Source organism: Schistocerca americana, chromosome X (genome assembly GCF_021461395.2).
Source record: "Schistocerca americana isolate TAMUIC-IGC-003095 chromosome X, iqSchAmer2.1, whole genome shotgun sequence".
NCBI classification, from domain to species: Eukaryota; Metazoa; Arthropoda; class Insecta; order Orthoptera; family Acrididae; genus Schistocerca; species Schistocerca americana.
Window position 1 is genome coordinate 870,364,693 of NC_060130.1, and position 13,693 is coordinate 870,378,385.

The 13,693-nt window shown below is 40.0% G+C and overlaps 1 protein-coding gene across 1 annotated transcript in view; it reads right to left on the minus strand.

Annotated features, from left to right (window-relative positions):
• The window catches only part of LOC124556362 (vitellogenin-like), a 331,070-nt gene that overhangs the window by 93,482 nt on the left and 223,895 nt on the right, over window positions 1–13,693 (minus strand). The window lies entirely within an intron of this gene.

Here is a 13,693-nt window from a genome sequence, read left to right on the forward strand (position 1 = left end):
AAGTTAGACACAATGGAACAAAATCTTCGAAAGTTAGACACAGTGGAACAAAATCTCAAAAAGTTAGACACAGTGGAACAAAATCTTAAAAAGTTAGACTCATTGGAACAAACTCTTGAACAAACACGTGAAGACTTAACTACTGAGTTACATAACATTGAATCGAAATGTCAAAAAGTCTGTAATGACGTAAAAACACAAATTTGTGAGCATTTTCAACCTATTTTTTCGCGGCATGAAAATGCATTACGGAATCACGAAGCAGCCATAAAAGAACTGCAAACTATTGTTCATGAAAATCATGAGACCTTGCAAGCTAAATTTGACTCAGTTGCATCTACCGATTCGGTTACGCAACTTGCAAAAACTCAGGAAAACTTAAAGGACACAGTAGATACTCTGAAACTTGGTTCAGAAAAACACACTGAAGAAATAAGTACACTATCGGAGAAAGTAGCCGAACTTTCAGATCAGTTCACTAACTTATCTACAAAGGTAGATGATGATCTGAATGACACAACACCTGTAGCCTTCACTGACACAGAAGAGTATGAACAAATTAGGAAATTCAAACAAAATCAGAATCAAATTAATACGCAACACCAAAGAGAAATCCGGGAAGTACAAGATCAGCTGACACAGGTAATACAAGAATTACGTATTTCAGAGGACACTCGCGCTCCAACACGGGAAGAGGGACTTAGAAATACGGAAAAGCCGCAAAATAATAACACAGGGCATTTCGGAAGTTATGAAAGAAATTGGCAATGTGCACCGAATTTTGAGATGGAACGGCCGACACGACCTAACAATGACCGATATGCGACTCGCCGACATGATGATTTTGACTATAAGCTGTTCATTACTACACGTAAATTCAAAACATTTAAGAATTCTGGCAACGACATTCATCCACAAGCATGGCTCCATCAATTCTCTCATTGTTTTCCTCCCAACTGGTCGTTGGAACACAGATTAGAATTTATGTGTGGCTACTTAGAGAATGAACCAGCTGTAAGAATGCGATCGGTAATTCACGATTGCCACAGTGAAGGAGAGTTTTACCATGCCTTCCTCTCAGCATATTGGTCTCAAGCTACACAAGACCGTGTAAAACATAGCATCATGATGATGAAACACTTTGAACAATCTGAATTTTCCAGTCTTGTCAAATATTTTGAAGACATGTTGCATAAGAATCAATATCTTTCAAACCCATACAGCCCCTCAGAACTCATCCGCATTTGCTTACTCAAATTGCCTGAACATTTACGACATATTATTTTAGCAGGACGTTGCAAAGATGACATTGAAGCATTTCAGGGTCTGTTACAAGAACTGGAAATTGACACTGACAATCGGGGAACGCGGAAACAGGAGCACAACAATTACAGGTCACATCTGTCACAATTCCACGATGAAAGAAATAATAACTGGACACGACAAGGCTATTCTCACAACACATATCGTGACCAAAACAGACACCACCCGTATGACAACCGTTGGCAGAGTAGTAATAACTACAGGGAAAGATCACCTCTCCGTGGTAATGACTATCACAGAGACAATAAGATAAACAGACAATACGGGAACCAAAATAAATACTATCAAGGGAGGCAGAATAAATTCAGGCGCAACAGTTCGACGCACAGTTACGATTCAGGGAGAAATTCTCCACCACGTGACCGACACGAAAGAAACTGTGTAAACTACCGACAAAACGACAGACCTGAATTCCATCAGAACTGGCGAGCTTTAAACAGAGCTGGGCCCTCTCGGCAAGGCGAATTTGTGGAAGTTAGGCCTCCTAATCCCAGTAACGACGCGCGGCAACAAAGAGACAGACAATGACTCGCACCGCAGGCATACACGTGCGCCGGCTGGCTCCGAGAAAAATAACATTATATCTGGTACTGCTAATGAGATTTTAATGCAACATTTTGGTTTATTTGAAAATACATTCTGAATTTAAAGTGCTTTCTGTGAGATACCAGAGGACACAGTGGTTAGTTTATGTGATAGCTACACGATGTTATCACGACGCTACTAATGAGTGACAATTTACAATGTTGATTTTGCGGTGTTTCTGTTTTATATCTGCACAGTTTTTCTGTATTATTCTGGAAAGTAAAACATGTTTTAGTAGTAACTTTTATGGTATAGCTACAAGGAGACAGCCTTTTCTGTAGCACAACAATACGTTACAGCACAGTACTTTCTTCATCACGGCAATAAGCGTAATAAGTATGATATCTATACCCAAAGCATTTCACTTTGTTTATCATGAGGTCAGTACATTGACTTCTGCAGAACTTAGCTTTGGGGGACGATAACTACGACACTTCCACAGAGATTATCTTACAGCAAGACGCATGTTTAGCGCTACAGGACACGTATTTGAGTGATCGATTTTGTACTAAAAACATTTATTTTCAAAGATATTTGAAACACAATGATACAAAGTTTTTCCGTGATACATTTCATTCCATTGCAATAATCTGTAGCACCTGAGGGTATAATTACATTAATCCTCAGGGGGGTACACGCCTACTTTGTGTACCATGTGTTTGGCAAGCACAAGGAACCCTAGCTAATATGGTATTTGCTTATACAACTTTACACATCGGTACCATATTTCTCTAACACACAAATTACACAGCTATCTGATCATTTAACTGAGAGAGACAAACATTTAGTTTTACTATATCAGTGACAGATGTTTACGTAATTACACCGTTGGATAACTTCACACTTACGAAATTGTATTTTGTCTGTACTGTGTGAACTCTTCATATTTTTTTGGAACCATTGTGATACTATGAGAGCTTTGAATGATGTATTTGGTAAAGGGATTATGATTTTTAAAGTACGTTTGAGGCAGATGACACTTTTGACATGAGCAGAGAATTTTTTTAATTATTGGAGGAAGCTACGACGATTTTGAGATTTGACTGAGGTTTTATGATGTTATTTTTACGACGACGATGTGTATTATGCTGCTGAGGTATGTTTATGATTAATAGGCTGAGGCTATATGAGTTAGTTGATTATGATACTTATCTGTTATGATGCAATATTGAAGAAGTGTCGACAAATAAGGTAAGGAGTAATGAATAGTGGTTAGGGACGCTGACTTGTGAAAATGGATGTTGGAAACCGAGAATCGTACTTTAAGAGTTATGAAATGTGTGTAAATTCGTGACTGTATCACAATGCTGACGAATATTTTATTTGGACACTTATATTTATAGGATTTTCTTTCTACAGATTTGCAATGCTAATTCTTGACCTGTGAAATATTTTTATATGAGACTACCACGGTAGCAGAAACTGCTGTCGTAAATATTTCCGTACGAAAGGTAAGTGACCACCTGCACGTAATTCGTCGCGGGCACCCAGCTGTGTCAGACGCCTGGAGAAAAAGCCATTATTGCGAGCCCTTTTCAGCTGCACAGGTAGAAAAAAAAGGGGACGCCATTAACCACATATGATTTTTGTAATGCGTTGTGGGCACACAGCTGTGTCAAACACCTGGAGAACAAGCCATTAGGGTGTGCCTTTCATCGCTAATGCGACACCCTCGTTACTTGAAAACATATGATTACTCGCACTTTGTGCTAATTACTGAAATGCTTATGAATTGATGGGAAATATTCGTACATCTGCACACCTGATTACGACAAGCGTCTTTCTACGAGAGTTGAGAGAATTTCTACTAACTTATGAAATGTCACATGACTATTGAATGATATTTTTATGCTTTGGTTTGCGTAACTGCTTATTTCATTTGATACCTGTTTTTCAGCTGTGTTGCAGCATTGCTTTTATAAAATGAAATGCATTTGCTAATGTGAACACTTTCTGTCAACAGATCTATTAAATAATTATTTTATGATCCACATTCTTTAAAAAAATGGAGCACTTGGAAAGGAAAGAACAATAAGAAGGAACTAATAACAGTAACACATAATTTTCTTTTCAAGTACTTGGTAATTTCTTTTGTAGAATAAATTGTGATGCATCACTCTAATGTTAAGATGTGACATAGGTATTAGACATGGCCATTTTAGTGTAATATTTTTTCTGCTTGCGCTATGTCATGTTTAGGTATAAGTTGCTGCTGTTTGCCAGGCATAGTGTTATTGAATTTGACTTTTGCTCATTTATGCTGCTAGCTTTGCCAATTTGCATTTTTTGCATTGCTGTTTATAATAATTGTTTTACGTGCTGCTGCATTGCCTCGTCCCTTAGTTTAGCATCTGAGCTCAGTAGATTTAAGTTAGCTTAAGAGGGGGTAGACTATATGAGAAACTGACTATGGAGAATAGGTAAAGAATGCATTGCGAAGTTATATAAAAAGGATTTGGGCCCAAATGAGTATTGTACAATCAGAAATAATTATTTTGAAAGAAATATGAACAGAATACAGAAAGCATGCTTGGATAAGATTTTTTTGGGGGAAGCAAAGGTTGAAATAAGACGAAAGATCTATAGAATGAAGTTTTGGGTTGGACTGCAGTACCAAATGTTACACTGAAAACGAACCCTGTCCTTTCCTATTGGTGTTATCCCACTATGTGTTTGTGTACCCTTGTGTAGTTGTTTTCTTCCTGTCTCTGTGTAGTTTCATATAATTTTTCCCTCTTTTAATATTAAGCTACATTCACTATGATGAGGAATACTGTTATCATCAAATATAATTGGCATTAATAATATGTTATTTACTTTGTAAAGATATTAGACATTATTCATTCTGTTTAAATGCTTATGTGTGAAGTTGATGTTTCGAAAGTTATTCTGATATTTTATGTACGTACTCATGTCATAATTCCTGTAACACTGATGTCTATGTTAGTTCGATTCTTTTGTAAAGCCTGTACTACAAATGTTATCTGTATTGTTATGTTCTTTAATGATGTATTTTGTACCTTTGTTATTGTATTCTTCTGTTATAAAATTGTAATTGTCACCAGTTCATGATATTATTAACTTGTAAGTTACATTTCACTGCACACGTTTCTGTTGGTCATAGTATATGGACAATATGTGAGAAGTTGGGACTGTTAGTGTTTGCACATGTGTTAATGATTCCGCAAGGGACTGGATAACAGCATTGCTGGTTCTAAGGACATGTCAAACAAATTTTTTGTGAGTGGACAAGGGGTGGTTTATGGACTTGCTATATTCTCCGCAAGACTCTTCGATGGTGATTGTGCACCTGCACAGTCGCAACAGATGGCTGCTGGCCGTGTCTACAAGGACTACAGTAGGTCTACATCTTTGATGATTCATCAATACCATTATTTCTACAAGGACTGCAGTGGGGTCTGCACCTCTGGTGGCCCACCAATACCGTAATCTCTACCAGGACTACAGTGGGTCTGCTCTGTGATGACCTACCTACCAATATTCATCAAAACTTCGACTGACTCTGCAGTGGGTTTGCTCTGTTGTGGCCCATTACCTGTCAGCATGTCGAGAGTCAGCACTGACTTTCCGTTGGAAGGACAACACTACTTCTTCAAGACTGCATGGAAATCCACTACTTCCGTGTGCATTTTCTTCTACTGCTCAGACTTTGAGAAAAACACTATTTTACTGTGATGAACAATGTGGACTGTCTTTATGGACTGTGAGAAATTTTTAGCTTTTGACCAACGTTGTATCAATAAGTGTGTGCATTTGATTTCTTTGTTATTGTAATTATGAAAAATTTTTTTCAATTCTGTATTGGCCACTGCCCAATCCTATTTGTAAAAATTTTTGTGGGGAGCATGGGGGCTATGTAAGTAGGCTGTTTAGGTTTTTTCATTGGTAACGCCACCTCTGTATGAAAATCACTGGCTGTGCTGTGGGCAGTCTGTGTCTGCTTTGCATTGTTGTAATACTCGCCATTGTAGTGTTGGGCAGCGGCAGCTGGCTGTGAACAGCGCGTAGCGTTGCGCAGTTGGAGGTGAGCCGCCAGCAGTGGTGAATGTGGGGAGAGAGATGGCGGAGATTTGTAATTTGTCATGAACTGATATATATATTATGACTTGTGATGATATTAAGGTAAATACATTGTTTGTTCTCTATTAATATCTTTCATTTGCTAACTATCCCTATCAGTAGTTAGTGCCTTCCATAGTTTGAATCTTTTATTTAGCTGGCAGTAGTGGCGCTCGCTGTATTGCAGTAGCTTGAGCAGCGAAGATTTTTGTGAGGTAAGTGATTTGTGAGAGGTATAGTTTAATGTTAGTCAGGGCCATTCTTTTGCAGGGATCTTTGATAGTCAGATTGCGTTGCGCTAAAAATATTGTGTGTCAGTTTAAGCACAGTCCTGTATAAATTGTTCAAAGGGGACCTTTCAATTCGTTCCCTGACTTCTCACCCGTAGAGCACGTCTGGGATGCGATGGGAATACGTATACATTGTATACCAGCCTCCAGCCAGTTATCTTCCTGAACTGACAGCATATCTACATCTACATGTTCTGCAAACCACTGTGAAGTGCTTGGCAAAGGAATACCTGCCACTGTAGGAGGTACCAGGGATTTTTCCGGTTTCACTCATGCATGGAACGCAGGAAGGAAGACGGTTGAAATGCCTCTGTGCATGTTGTAATTAATCTAATATTGTCCTCATGATCCCGCGGGAGCGGTATATAGGGGGCTGTATTATATTCCTATAGTCGTCAGTTGATCCCTGTTTTAGGCACGGAAAGAGATATTCGGAGATTGTTTGCTTCCCTGTCACGACGAATACAACAGTCTATTTGGGCCTATTGGGGTCACACCACATACTGAAGTTGATGACTATAATTTCCGAATGAACTGAAAATTTTATCATTTAATGCTCTTGATCATCTTGAGCACCACAGTTGACAATTTTAATGATTAATAAAAACCACCTTAGGTGTATTATTATACGTTTATTGTATTACGACCGGTTTCGTTCGCTGAACATTTTAAGCTTGCCGTGTTGTCCTAAAATCATGACTTTAGCACAATTCAGCAATCTGTAGATGTTCAACGAACGAAACCGGTCTTAACACAATAAATGTGTAATAAGACAGCTGAGAGGTTTTTATTAATCATTTAATACTCCTTACGTGATGAACAGCTCCAGAAAGTTTGACAAATATCGGGCTTTTCATTCATGGTGTAATACTATCATTTCCGTCAGTGTATTTCTGGATACAGACTTGCGACTGTCGCTACTTTAAGTGCACTCGGAAAGTACGCATGTTAGAAAGTTTCTGCGAAAAGAAAGGCAGCTACATCACCGATTTAAACAGAGCTGAAGCCTTGTTGAAAATAAAACAAAGTTAACGATAGAACTGTTTCTGAGAGAAATCAAGAATAGAAACCAAGTAAGCCGGCCAGAGTGGCCGAGCGGTTCTAGGCGCTACAGTCTGGAACCGCGCGACCGCTACGGTCGCAGGTTCGAATCCTGCCTCGGGCATGGATGTGAGTGATGTCTTTAGGTTAGTTAGGTTTAAGTAGTTCTAAGTTCTAGGGGACTGATGACCTGAGAAGTTGAGTCCCATAGTGCTCAGAGCCATTTGAACCATTTTTAGAAACCAAGTAAAGCTAAGTAAAGATTAATCTCTTGCGTGAGAAACGTACGTTGCTGAAATGGAGTAGCAGTTGTATATGGACACAGCACATCACAGCCTATATAGGGAAAGAGATACTACATTAAAAATAAAATAAAAAAAGGAACTTTAATGTAAGACTGCAGTAGAGTACAATACATTTTAAAATTAAAGTAACACAGTCGTCATCTAAAATATTGGTCTTTAAATCGCAATTGTATTTGCGCGATCTAAATAAGAATTATGGTGCACTTTCATTCTAATGACCTCTATGTTAGACTGCTCAGTTGGTAGATAGGAAGAGTTTAATTACATGACACTTTTAGCAAGTTCTTGAAATGTTACGACTGTTCAGCTAACCAGCTTTAGACTGGAAGATTCACGTGACTTTAAAAAGCATCAGGGTCGTTCGTGTGATGCCGTACTAAGCTTATTATCAGAAAATTACATTCCGTAGTGAGCTACAGAGCCGACGCGTGAGGGTAGCGTCTTAGGTCTCCTGATACCAAGCGGATGCGAACTTTTTTCATCCATTTTAGGCTACATAAGCAGAAGGCTGTTACAGTTTCACTAACTACAGGTCTCGAAATAAATGAAAAGAACAGTATGAAATTTCTCCTGCTCAGCAATTACGGCGAAGAACATACTGCAGATTACCGTTGTAGCAAACGTTAAACATTCGTCTCAGACTGAAAATACGGAGACTCAGTGGCGAAAGTTGAAGAGTATAACACAACAAGCAATAGACAGGTATGTGGCGACCTAGGTTGAGAGGGATGGGAAACACCTGACTTTGTTCAGTAGTTATGTTAGAAAGTTACCGCGAAAAGAAAGGCAGCTACATCACTGATTTAAACAGAGCTGAAGCCTTGTTGAATAGAAAACAAACTGAACGAAGTCAAAATAAATGTCATGAGAGCAATGACAGAAGCGTTCAGTGAATTTTAAAGCAATACCTTATTCATTAAACTGAAGAAGGAAGAGTAAGAACTTTTGGTCTCAAGTATAGGCAGTCAACGAATTGCAGGAACATCTAGTCGGTCATTAATGATCCTGACGTACGGACGACGCCAGAGAAAAGCACAAAACTCCGAATCCTGTTTACTGAATGCTTTCACGGATGAAGATCGTACTACATTTCCCTTTTTTTTATAGTCGCAGGAACTCTGAAATGACAGATGTTGGGAGGACGGAAGGTGGAATTAAAACGAAAGCAAATTTCTCAACAGAGGGAAGGCCATGACGACATACGACAGTCATCTTTATGCAGGCACTACAAGAGATTCTCAGTGCAGCCATTCTTACACATCCTTCAGCGCTCCTTCTCAAACGATCACGAACTCGTTCGACAGCATCTGGCTGCCCTCGGATCTCGAATTTGTTCACTTTTATGAGACAGATGCTCCTCCATAGTATACACGTTGTTGATGGGTGTCTAATACAACAATGTCTTCCAATGTTTCCGCAGTAGAATGTCAGGGCGAAAAGGTCATTCCTGGCTAAGAGAAGTATCAAATATAGATCTAAATTTAAGGAAGAGATTTCTGAGAATGTTCCTTTGGAGTGCAGCACTGTATGTCAGTGAAACATGGACAGTGGGAAAACCGGAATAGAAGAAAATCGAAGCATTTGCGATGTGGTGCTACAAGAATAATCCTGAAAATTCGGTGGACTGATTAGGTAAGAAATGAGAAAGTTCTCCGCAGAAACGGCAAGGAAAGGAATGTATGGGAAACACTGACAAGAAGGACGGACATGATGATAGGGTATATGATGAGACATCAGGGAATAAAAGTTGCAGAGGAAAACAGCAGATGGAATATATCCAGCAATTAACTGAGGACGTAGGTTGCAAGTAATATTTTGATATGAAAAGATTGGGACAGGAGAGTAATTCATGGAGAGCCGCATTAAACCAGTCAGAAGACGAAAACAAGAAAAAGCAAAGGCAGGTAAAAGATGAAAAAAAATGGGTCAAATGGCTCTGAGCACTATGGGACTTAACTTCTGAGGTCATCAGTCCCCTAGAACTTAGAACTATTTAAACCAGCCAACCTAAGGACGTCACACACATCCATGCCCGAGGCAGGTTCGAACCTGCGACCGTCGCGGTCGCGCGGTTCCAGACTGTAGCACCTAGAACCGCTCGGCCACTCCGGCCGGCGTAAAAGATGACCAAAGAACAATACCATGTATGTCATTTCCCGCGTGGGGTAATACGATTCCATTTGACTTCTTATATTGCTCACACCCCATGGATTCACTGATCTTGTTTTGATGCCAGCGCAAACCTAAAACGATATTCACAGAACAGCTGATGCAGGGAAAAGTTGCAAGTTTTATTTCTTAATCTCAACAATTTTTTGGATCCAGACATATGTTGGAGGACTTCTTTCTAATTTTAACCAGTACTACAGGGTGTCAGAAAAGACTTTCCCTGATTACATAAATTGATAACTCAGGCTAGAAGTAAGATACAAATATGAAACTTGTGTCGAATCGTTTTCAACTATCAACGTTTTTTCCTGTTTTAGGTTCGTAGTACGTAAGTAGTGGATGAGATGCAGTGCCCTAGAAGCCATGTTAACCAATAAGGAGAAGGGACAGTGTGTCCTGTGGTACCATGAGACTCGATCACCAACCATAGTGCAGAGACACTTCCAGACAACATTTGGAAGGAATCCACCTGATGTCAAGAGCATTAAAGCCTGGTATGAGAAGTTCAAGAACACAGGATCGGTTGCTGACCTTCCGAGGTCTGGTCGACCAAGAACCTTAGCAGACAGGATGGAAGCTGTAAGGCAGTCTTTTCTGCGAATTCCGAAGAAATCGGTGCGCAGGGCCTCACGTGAATTACAGATGGCAAAAAGCTCTCTCCATGGCATTTTACACAAACGTTTATTGTTTCGTGCATACAAAGTGCAAATCGTTCAGGCCTTGTTGCCCAATGGCAGTACGCGTCGATATGACTTTGCGGCCGAAATGCTATCACGTATTGAAGAGGATGATAGTTATCTCAGACGAATTGCCTTTTCCGACGAAGTGACCTTTTTTGTCAGTGGAGTAGTGAATCGCCATAATGTGCGCATTTGGGGTTCACAACCCCTGGCGAGGTCATGGAGTGCACCAGAGGCAGTCCAAAGGTGAATGTTTGGTGCACGCTATTGCACGATCGAATTATCGGGCCATTCTTCTTCGCTGAGGCTACCATCACATCTGCAGTGTATCTGGACATGTTGCAACTGTATGCTGTTCCTCAGCTGCTTCAATATCACCCCGCCTCATTGGGGTTTGGACGTCCGTGCCTATTTCGATATGACCTTTCCTGGGCGATGGATTGGTCGTGATGGGCCAACGGTTTGGTCTCCACGCTCTCCTGACATAACCCCATTAGACTTCTTTTTATGGGATTATGTCAAGGACGAGGTCTACCGAACACGTGTACCCGATCTTGAAACCATGCGGCAATGGATAACCATAGTCGTTGAATCGATCCCTCCAGTGATGTTGCCTGATGTGTGGACGGAAATTGAATATCGCCTAGATGTGCTGTGTGCTACCAAGGGTGCTCATGTGGAAGTTTACTGATGTGTGAATAAAACTTTGATAGTTCGTAAACAATTACACACCAGTTTCATATTTGTATCTTACTTCTAGCCTGAGTTATCAATTTATGTAATCAGGGAAAGACTTTTCGGACGCCCTGTATATCCTACTTTTTTTAGCATGACGTCTATACGTGAGCCTTTGAATAACGTCGGGAACTCTACTAATCTTTTCGCGGATGATGCTGATCCGCATAGGGAATTTCTAATGCCAGAACACTGAAGCAAACAGCTGGCAGATTTGCAAAGGATGGACGGCATTTGGGCAAGGACTGGGAAAATGACCCTCATTTCCAAGAAATGTACGTACTGTGCGCAAATTGCTGCAAATAACTATTAGACTTTGAGTGTCAGGTGTCATGATGGTCTGAATCCAAACCGATTTAGGGTGGTAAGACCACATAAAACTAGTTGCAAGTTAGACAGATACACTAAGATTCATTTGTAGAATCATAATGAATTTAATATATTCCCGAACAAGGTAGCTTATAAAACACTCGTTTCGGTATGCTCGTCTCGCTCAGATTTATTCACGCGCAGTCTGTAACAGACACCCTTTAAGAAACATGTATTAATTAATGAGAAACAAGTTAGCTATAAATAGGAGGGTAATTGAAGAAACTGCGGTGCCAGTTCTAGCGTGAGCGGCGGCTGAGTGAGACGTTAGCGGCAACTGGTCTTTCCTTTCCAGAGAGCGCAGTTACGGTAAAAACTTGCCGGCACGGAGACTAAGTAAATTCTCGTTTGTGCACGACTGTTTCTCCGAACGACACTTTCATCTGACGTGATTGCAAAAGGTAACTCTAACGTGTCTATCCGCTGCTGGAGAATTCCAGCAGCATACCTGTTGTGCCCGCTGCCCAGTATGTGGAGACAAATATGGAGCATCGCGGTTCACGTCTCAATAGATTATTCTAAGTGACTACAAAATCATCGACCGAACCTATATTTTTTTCTACTAGAGGTGGACCTGTCTTTATCCTTATAAACATTTGAAACCACAATTAACAGAAATTTAAATACTACAGTGTCAACAACATCTAATAACAAAATTTTTACCAACATACTTTTCTCCGTACAAGAACCTCGGACTATGTAATAATGTAAAGTGTGGGTGTGACTGAACATAGTGAAGTACAAATAACGTCACGAAAAGAAGCTTAAACAGTGATGTAAATGGTCTGCGTGTTGCCACATTTTTCATTGAGAAATGATTTTATAATTGTAAACAGATTCGTTCCACATCACAGCGAGAGATCGTAATTAAGAGCCACGTAACTTGCAAATTTTGAATGCGAACATTTTAGGTTTGACTTTACCATGACTTTTATTGATATCGTGAAACAACTGGTTTACTGTTACCAGTCACTACTGCGTGTGTGTTGTGTGCTGTATTACGACTTTGGAAGTATTCTGTTTTAGTAGTTTCATTTTCACATTTACGTTTACGTTTAGTTTTTAGTCAAAGACATCCACAGAGGCATATTCTGAAACATTGTTTCGTTTCTCCACTAGACAGCGTCACACGTTATCCCAGAGTCTTAACACAACTCACACGTCATATTAACGCACATAAATCCAACCTATGAAGGAGGTTCAAGCCTTGTGAACACGCTGTAGATATAAATAACAGCGACTGATAACAGTAAAACTGTTTCATTCGATAACTTGTAAATAAATAACAAATTACTTTCTCTTTTCATTAAAAGCACCTTCACGGGGCGTTCGAAAATTCCCGTTACACACTTCAAGGACTTGTAGAGAGGAGTGAATACATAAAATCTGGAATAGAACCCCATGTCCGGAAACGTACTGCTTCCGTTCTACGACAGTTTCAGTTCAGATGTTTAACTCACCCATTTCTGATTGAGGAACTGAATTAGACGAGACGCGGTACAATCATTAGATAACAATTCGAAAGGAAACATAACGAAACATCAATTTATCTCTCAAGAAAATTTGTTTGTGATAACGCTTAAACATTACATGTTTACAATATTCTAAAACAAAAACAGAAAAACCAGCATGCTGTACGTACAGAACAGTGCTGATGCATTACAACAGCGGCTCGATGTGGCGACCAGCAACGTTGTTACAGACATTGTACCTAGGAAGCATGTTCTGGTACACAATATTCATCCCGCCTGGTGTCTCTTCAGTTTCCAGTGCAGCGGCCAGAACTAGTGTCAGCAGATCTTCCTCTGTCTCTACACGAGTCTCGCAAATTAAACTTTGCGTATCACTCCACAAGAAGTAGTCCATATGAGTTAAATTTGGCGATAGCAGAAGACGTGCAGTTGAACCACCTAGTCCTATCCAACTTTCGCCGTATCATCTGTTGAGATGTCTCCGAACAGCACGTGAGAATTGAGGTGGTGCACCATCATTCTGAAACCACATTTTCTGGAGGACATTCAGTGGCACAGCTTTCATGAACGCGTAATGTTATGTACTCACTCCCCTATACAGGTCCTAAAAGTTTGTAACGGGAATTTCCGAACACCCTGTAGAG